A 9919-nucleotide genomic window follows, 5' to 3' on the forward strand; every position below is an offset into this window, starting at 1 on the left:
GACTGACGTAAATTAATTACAAAATGAGTAATCAAAGATTTTGAGAAGACCTCCTAATTTTGGACTATCCTTGATTTTGATGGCGTGGGACCACAAAGGAATCGAATGGTCAAAGAATACATTGATGTGTAGCTCATTCATGACTTTCTGAAATTCTTCCGGTGCATACAAGCAAAAGGATAAAATTAAATAAGGATTGTTGTTAGATACGATAACTCTTCACCCAATGGTTACTGCCAGAATCCGTCTTTCACGTCTAACAACGTGAAGAAACGAAATCCCTAAAGTCTCGTAAAGAGCTTGTCCGTTGTTGGAATTGGATGATGTGGACGCATAATTATTTCATTCAATTGTCTTGGATCTAGGCAAACTCGTATCTTGTTTGGCTTCCCTATTACCTCCATGTTGCAAACTCATTCTGTTGGCGTATAAACCTGGGCTATGACCTTTTACACCTCCATCCACCGTTGCTATTGCACCATTTGCTCTTGCTTGTCCAACAGGATTTTCCTAGACGCTAAAACAAAGAGTGGTATCTCTCCCAATCTTTGGAAAACATCTTGAAAGTCTTCAAGGACTCTACTTGGAGTATCAACTAAAGCTTGACCGATTGACGCTGGGTAACTAGTCAACCTTAGTATTCTTTTAGTTAAGCCCAATTGTGTAACTATGAAACGGAACGAACCTTCCTTCTTTGAATTATCTAAAGTACAGGAAAAGTAAGTCTCCCAATACCGGAACTTCATTCTCGCTAAAGTCAAGAACCCTCTGCCTGTTCTTCCGGACGAATGAATGCCCCGACATCTCAGACAGCACAGTTTCCGTTATAATATTTACTTGCGCCCCTGTGTCCATCTTGAACTTGACTTTAGTCCCGCTAAAAATTAAACTTCATAATAACCTTGATCTTGAACAACTCCGCTGCTCTGCAATCGCTTGTCAGTTTCTCCAGCGTCTTCGTTTTCCTCCCTTTAAATACGATCCTGCAATGCCCAGTCTTGCAAATGATGCACAGCTTATCTGGCAATATTCATTCCATGGCAGTTCCGTAATTTCATTCTTCGATCGCTCTTCTCAGTCTCGATTAAAATACGTGTAACGGCTCTCCTTGCTTTTGATTTATCCCAAAGCAAAAACAGACGCCGATATGTCGTTCTTGTTTGCATTAAATTGTTAATCGAATTCACCTAGGATCTGGCCCAATGAGACCACTACACGACTTAAGCATCCTTCAACGGTTTCAGACAAGCGATACTGCTTCTTCAGATCATCTCCGAAAACATAACGGAACCACGCCATTTTTATGGTTTCTTCTGCGTCATCATACTGCAAAGCTGCACCATCATCTTTGATATATTCCCGCCAAAATTTCTACTTTAAATTTAAAATGTATACCAAAAACACATTTTGAGTTATTGGCTCTGTATCTTCTTTTATTTAACACCCTGTATAGATTATATTACACTTATAGTGAAAAAACCATATGATTTCTGTTTCTTTAATTAACAACATGGAATCTCTAATTTTAAGTAAATGCAGCATTGTTAAATTGTTTCTAAATAAAATAACTTATGCAAAACCGGGAAGACGATTTGCAGAATATACCAAGCAAAAACTTAGTTTCATGTTTGCTGTTTAGAAAAATTCATACCCTGAGGTTAAAAAAAAACTCAACGTAGAAACAAATATAATAATCAGTATGTGCAGATTTTACTTTCTTAAAAATATATATTATATTTCTGGGTTTAATAGATATAAAGATTTAATTTGAAAACGAAAAGGGTTTGGACTTCAAGGTTTGAGGAATAGCCAATGTAATGTTATTTCAATTCTCTAGAACCTTCGAATATTGTAATGTTTTGGTCACTAATAATTTAGATTATCGATCGTTTCAAATAATCTTGCTTTCGATACATTTATGCAAGGATTGATTAACAAGATTTCCTAAAGAATGTACCTGAACGTTAACATGTTTATTTAAGCGTTTAGAACCGCAAGTAGGGGGTTTTTGGGAACCAACCAAACCATCTATATGGTTAAGAATTCAGTATACTTTCCGTAGGAACAGCGCTTCCACGTTTTATTAATTGTAATTGATAAACAGGAATGTATATATACTATTCAGCTGTAAATTTGAGGCGAACAGTTTAGTCTTTAGAATAGGTCCGGCAACCATAAAAGGTTTACGTTGTTTTTTTCTAATATCGTTTGCTTAGTTTTAAAACTGTAAGAACGCCAAAAAATGTCAAGTTCGAAAAATAAAATAGTAAAATCAGAAAAAGCTGAAAGATAAAATGAATTTAGTGCCAAGAGAAGTGCAATTTTGATCTATGAAACAGCAAGCGATCGTAAAAGGTTAAATGACATACGATTTATTATTCCTTTGAAAATGAACTGTGCTAAAACGCTTTTCTTGTTCGTCTTTTGGATCACCTTTCTTAGTATAGTGCAGTTCTCTCCCATCAGATTCAACGTCATAAAAGCTCATTCTATAATAAAATAAATTGCAATTAAAGTTTCCGAGATAAAGACTGCTGTTTACTTTTTTTAATTGGTCAACCAAAAATGTTCGCCGAAATATAAATCCTATCGCATTTTTAAACTATCAGTGTTTTTAGCGCATCAACGACAGAGTGGTTTAAAATATTGTCTACAAGGAAATTACGTTTTATAATAGTAACTTATTAATTAGTTAGTCTTTTGTTCTTGCAAAAACATGCAGTTGAATATATAATGCGATAAACCAGTTGCGGGAAGAATGTGAAGGCTAGTTGGCTTTTTAAAATATTGCAGAGTCAGACTGGCCAGATGCAGTTGTGGGAAAAGTCTCTTAGATGATCTGAGGTTTGGAGCACACGCTGTAGCTCACGGACCTTTTGAACTTCGGTAATGTTTTACCAGTGTCATGATTTTCGCGGCACTACCACCTCTGCTTCCGTTGGCGAAACGTATGGCCGCGAGGGTAATTGACTCACCTGGCTAGAATGTCGCCAGTCTAATGATGTGACATCCAAATTTAAATTAAATTATCTATTCAATTCTCGAAATAATTATTTTGAATAAAAATATTGAAATTTCGTTTCAACGGCGTGCAAGCTAGGAGCAACAAACACAAGGAGAACGCAGCTAGCCTTTAAACACGCTAACGAAGGGTTGTGTACGAATTTCATTGAACGAGCGTCACGAGCCTTTACGCTGAACGTTTTACGGTCGGGGGGAAGACAATTTCCGAATTTTCCCCTTCCGACGGCAGCAGGCGCTAAAGCGTCTAGCCAATGAAAAATGTACACAAGAAAATCCAAAATTTTTGACGGGTTGCGTTCTCCTTGGGTGGGGTGTTGTGTTTGTTGCTCCTAGGTGTAAGCAAGTCGATGAAGATTCATAAATTATTGTCACTTTCGCTAAGAGGTGATAATTTGGCGAGTGGCTACAGGCGCGAGTTGTCTACGCCGAGTCCGGGGTTCGATTCCCGGTGAGGTGCGAAAACGCAAAGCTTGAAAATTGGAAAACAAGATTGCGCAACCTAGTTGAAAACGAAGTTGACCCAGGAACAGTTTGAAGGCGCGGGTTATTGATTTAACAAGCCTTTGTGCTTTATTTGTTAGTTTATACCTATTTCAAAAGGGTATTCGGCGCAACCATATTCTTTTTCTGACATACATGTAACTTTATATTTGATTTGTTCAAGTTGAACACCTTTCTTCCCACGACAAATATACCCCTGACGAAAATAGCATGATAAAATTTTAAAATTTGAATCCAATGTCAAAATTTTGATCCAAATCAAGACGCATTCGACTTTATTTTGAACAAATCCGAATAGAGTTGAATTGCATACATTGTAACTGAATTAAGTTTAACAAAGGAAGGATGTTTTTTTCGATGCAATTCGAAGTTGACTCTGCTAATTTTATCAATTTTAATTCCTTCTTTTCCCGCGCTAAAAATAGCTTTGTCAATTTTAAAGTCAACAGTTATTTAGCTATAAAATTATGTGTTGCGTTTTCATATCTACTCAATTATAAACCTTATTTATATTTTAAGCGCTAGAAGTATGTTTGGTCTATGGAAATATAGTTTTAGGTGTAAATTTTAAATCAAAAGCCGTTTTCCATTTTATTCAATTTAAAATTTTCAACATTTTAAAATAAAATAGCTCGTAAGAATAATATTTATTCCGCGGTATACGATTTTACTTAGGTAGGCTTAAGTGGTACCAAATTATGTTTTAAATAATATATTATTTCAGATAAGTGGTCAATCCGCTCTGGTCAGAGGCGATTACCAAAGACGTCCAGCCGCGTTGTCTTCCCTCTTTCGACACCTGACCCTTGACCCCCGTCGAAAAGCCAGAGCCTCCGAGAGAAAAACATACTATATCTGATCAAGACCTTCTATTTTACCAACATACCAACTAAAAACGCAATAACTAACGCCATTTCTAGCTGGGTACTTAAAATTCTCGGAAAAATTAAGTTTAACAGCTCGATTAATTTTTGGTCTACATTAAGAATATTTATATCACTAAAAGCTTAGAAGCTCTATGAAATGCAATAACATTGGGTAATAAACCTAAATTTGTCTTTAAGTTCTACTTGAATTACGAACACATTTTTTATATATTGATACCAAATTAACTATATAGTTAAAAATTACCAAAATATATCAAGCACTAGAGGACAGATTGTGTTGGAAAAACCTACTATATTAACTTTGTCATACTAACGCACAGCTCCTTTACTTCTGAGCATAGATTGTTTCCGTTTTTTGTTACTAGTTGCGGTCGCAGGGCGGCACTACAGTCGCCGATTACGGGTATATAAACCGCTAATAGGAGGTATTATGTTCGCCCGACTACTACCGTCACCAACGATGTTTGCCGCGCTCCGTAATGTTTGTTACTTATACTAGTCTCTTACAAGTGGCTTACATTGCCCTTGTTTGTATTGTAAATAAAATTTAAACCAGTTTTTATTAAACCTAACGTTTTCGTGACTCTTTTGACCACCGTTATTTATCGTCAAGACAAACCACACAACAGATTGATCTATGCAAATAATTTTTTTTGAAAGAGTTCCTAAGATTCCAAAGAAATTTGACTGGAATTAAAAAGTCAAATTTTGGAATAGCTCTCAGTACTCTTTCCTTTAAGGTCAATACCTGCATGGAAACGGACATTCCGTCTCCTCGCAGTGCTGCCACAATTCCAAGTTTCTTGTTTCGTAGCAACCTTGTCAAATTAAAAAAAAATTAACGAGTTCCTACAGAGAATTTAAACTTGAACGAAAACTAAATTCTTCGTGACTCTAAACTAAACCAAAGTAGGGCGCTTATTGTAATATTTGTTAATAAATGTACCATTTTTAAGAAAGGTACGTAATTATGTAATTTTTAAATTTGGGTAAAATACAAGATCGAAATGTAATAAACTTTTTGAATGATTGCGCTTAGAGAGCTTTTCTTTTATGTCATTCGAAAAAAAAATTAAAAAGTTTAAACTCCATTTTCCCGTTTGAGATAGGAAAAAACATATTGATTGAAATTTGATTTTAATATTTGTTTTTTTAGCTTAAAATTAAACGCTGTGTCTAAAAAGCTATCGTCAAGTTCTTAAAATGAGACAAGGAATTATATTATGGTTCCATGAAAACGATATTTGAAATATGTAAAAATATAATTCTTGAATATGGATATTGGGCAATATTCTACGTACTTGTAGGCGACTTTCAAATACTTAGTTATCAAATAAAATGCGTTAAGCGTTAGAGTGTCCTCTGTAAAAAATCTACAAGGTTTGGAAAGACGACTTTGTAAACAATTCAATTACATTAATGCATAGTGTGTATTTTTTTTAGTTAAGAAATCTTATACGCCCTTTTTTAAGTTGGTGAATAAAAATATAACAAAAGGTACGTTACGTAATGAAGCCAGATCATCAATCAGGCATTTCGTGACATATTTCGTGAAAGGCATGCACGGTGGAACGCATTGCTCGGAGCTCATCCAATGATTTATCAAACATTTCATAATACATATCTGTTAAATAACATTCATTATAAACGCTTAAAATTAATTTTAAAGGTAACACGTAACGGATCTGCCATTGACCAAGTCTTTTAAACTCTGCTGGTTTTCGCTTCGGAATTCAGCCATCATCCGCGGAGACATGACGAGTCGGTTTGTTCTGTAGGAATAACACTGAGTTATGTACGGCGGTTCCAGCAACGAAATAGAGGTCTAGAAGAGAAATTCCCAACTTTTAGCTTAAACTCTTGAAATGCCATGGTAATCTAATCATCTGATTCGGAATTTTTTTGCAAGAGAATAGCGTTATTTAAAAAAATCGCTTTTACACCAAACCTGGAATGAAGCGATCCATGTTCAACAAAAGTGAAAGAACCCCTTAATCAGATTATTTTTATTTTTATTAAGAAGCATTATTAGCTTACTTCTGTTTAGGTAAAAATTTTATACCGCTATTCTAAACTCAGTTCAAGGCCATTTTCTAGTCAAATAGCTTGCAGCTGAACTTTTGGTACAACGTCTTGTAAATGGACACTTCATTTAAAAAGATTATAGGTATAGCAATAATGTATTTCTCTAAAGACAAAGGACACTCTACTACACAATGAGATTCAGGATTTCATTGAAAGAAAGCGAAACTTGGTAGCTGCTTTTCAAACAAGGGGCACTACATGGATGTATTCAGAGCACTCTGTTAATAAATTTCCTCAACTTGCAGTTCCAGTGATTGAACACTTGGAAGTTTTGTGTATGTGATTTTAAATATTTAGGTGAAATTTGAAATTTATAACTGACTTTGTGATTCTAAAGTATTATTTTATAGTTGCCATCCATGGCTGTTTTTGTTTAGATTTTAGAATATTCAAGTTGAGTTCAATATTTCTTAAATAAATTATTCTTTCGACAAGTGTGAAGGATTTTCACGTATGTAACTACTTAATGCGTTTCGATATTTATGGAAGTATATCTTTTTTCACTCTTTTAAAAAGACGTATTTTCATTCAATTACAATCTGCAATTCATTAATTTAAAAAAAAACTCATAGAACGGAATTTATCGATCAGCTTATATACCGAAAGTTTAAAGTGGTTACGTTCCATGTATGAAAAAATATCTTTGAACACGGAACCATTTTTGATTTCCTTATATTAGCGTAATTCAATTTTTCCGACGCATTTGTAGTTAGGCCCAAAATATGGCGAAATACGTTGGTAACCTATAACGTCATTTCTAGCTCCCTTTGTTGTCTAAAGTAACGTTTTATTGGTTATTTTTAAAGCTAATAGAGGGCGGACTGGTTATTATTGTTATGTTTACAATAAAATTGATATATGCTTCGTAAATGTCATGTATTGTTATTAAAGATGTAGGCCAAATCGATTGTGAATGCATTACAAATGTCGGGAAATAAAAGTATTTCTGTTTTCAAGTTGCGCTATTCCCTTGCGTGGTAGTTTTTTTAAGTATTTATTCTCTGAACATTCCAAAGCAGAAGCTTGAATTATTGAGATGTTTGTATGAATTTTTTTAAATATCATGAAAAGACCTTAATCAGACTGGTTTCCATTTCTTCCCCGCCTTTAACTGCGAAGTTGAAGGCTGTGAAATCGTCCACCTCGTACGGGTCATGCACAAATCCGTTCACCATTATTGGAAGTCTGAAGCTGTCTTCCGGGTTCAAGTTCAGAATCACTTCAAACGCTAGAATATAAATCTACTTCAGTTCTAAAAATAAAACTCGCAATGGCAGATATTTAATGCCTTTAATGCGTTATTCATTTTCCTTATATTCCATATTATTCATTTAGTATTTTGACCAGGCTGCTAGCCAGCGAAAAGGATAAGTTTTCTCCTGGGTACACGTACACTGTTAAAAATTACTGTAGCTTCCTGTTAAATTTTAACAGGAAAATTCCAGTACCAACTTTTACCGTTAGAGTTACTAGATAGTTGCTGTACGCAACAGCTATAGTCCTGTTCGTCGCTTAACCGTTATATTAACAGTAAATTTTCGGTAATACCGTGTAACCGACGGCTTGAGCCCGCCATCTTGTGGAGGTTGCAGTTTTCACTAGTTTCAAAGTGTAACAGGCTTTGCTGTGGTGCAATTGAAGATAATCGTATCACGGCACACAAATTATCATCAAATACAAAATAGTGAGTAGAATTTTAAATTAAATTATTTTAAAGTAATAATTAAGTTAATAATGGGGCCATTTTAGTTAAGTAGATATTTGTATTGTTTATTTGGTCAAGAATGTATTTATTTATGCTTGATTGGTATAAACAAATCGCCTAGGCATAACTCAATAACGCGTCAATTTTTAAATTATCCCGTTAATCGCTATAATTTAAAACTTTAATTTGTCGGTTCAATAATTATGATTCTGAGTGATAAATTTGTATATATTATAGTAAAAAAAACACTTAGCCAACTTAATACTGTAATATATACAAATATTTCACCCAGAATCTCAATTATTGAAACTAAACATATTTAGCAGAGCTATTATATTATATTATATTATAACCCCAGTCAGATTTAGGGAACGTTGTTTTAAGTTATGATTCAAATGAATTTGGAAAACATTTGCTATAGCTTTTAAGTATATTTTACACGATGATGGATACCAATATTTTAAACTTAAATTTAGTAAAAGCTTGCTAAATGAATTTTTTTCACTCGTTAACATATTCAGTGGGTGAACAGAAGACTTCGCTCTGAAAAACACAAGCTTCCATCAGTCCAGTAACTTTAACATATGCAAAGTTTTCATCAGGTCAATTGAACCAAAAACATTTTCTATGTTATTAGTACTTTGCACAGCTATTCTGACTTGAACCTGGTTTTTTAATGCTTGTTGAATTGAATGGGTAAATTACTTCAGCTTTTATATAAATTATATAGGTAGGATAGAAAAAAATCTTATTCAAAAGCTGAAGTATATTTTTTTATTTAACACCATCACTTAAAAACAACCTTGCCCAAGTCTGATAAGCTGCGTCGGGTAATTTTTCGATTCAATAATTGTAATTCTGGGGAAAAAATTGCATGCAATTAAGTTATCACATTGAAAGAAGCTTCAGTGTTTTCATAGTGAAATGTAAGGGAAGTTGGCTTTAAATATAGTGGAAAATTACCTTTGTTATTCTATATTCACCCATTGAGTATGGTAGTAGATGAAAAAAATTAATTAGCCAAACTAATACTGTAATATATGCAAAGTTTTCACTCAGAATAAAAATTATTGAATCCAAAAAATATTTAGCTATTTTATTATTACCCTACAGAGCTAGTCAGACTTAGGGAAGCTTGTTTTAAGATAAGTTAAAAATGAATTTTGAAAAAAAAAATTGCTTGAACTTTTAAATTTACGATACAGATTGGATCACATTTAATGTGATGATTCTGAGTGAAATATTTGCATAAGTCAAAGTTATTGGATTGCAGGAAACTTTAGTGTTTTCAGGGTGAAATTTAAGGGAAGTTGCCGTTAAATATAGTTGAAAATTATCTTTTTAAGTCTGTATTCACCCAATGAATATGTTAGGATGTGAAAAAATTTCATATAGCAAGCTTTTATTCAATTTTATTTTGAAATTTTGATATCCACCCTGTATCATATATTTAAAAGCATTTTTTTCCAAATTAATTTTAACCAAATCTTAAAACAAACTTCCCTACACATAACTGAACCAAGAAATATTTATCTACGTTATTAGTACTCTACACAACTATTCTGACTTGCACAAGGTTTTTAAAGTGATGGTTAAATTAGAATAAAAAAAATTAATTCAGGTTTTATATAAATGATATAGGGTGGATCCAAAAAAAATCTTATTTAAAAGCTGAAGTAATTTTTTTTAAATTGAACACCATCACTTAAAAAACAAC

This window comes from Leiobunum rupestre, chromosome 4 (assembly GCF_980474605.1).
Source record: "Leiobunum rupestre chromosome 4, qqLeiRupe1.1.hap1, whole genome shotgun sequence".
Classification (NCBI taxonomy): Eukaryota; Metazoa; Arthropoda; class Arachnida; order Opiliones; family Sclerosomatidae; genus Leiobunum; species Leiobunum rupestre.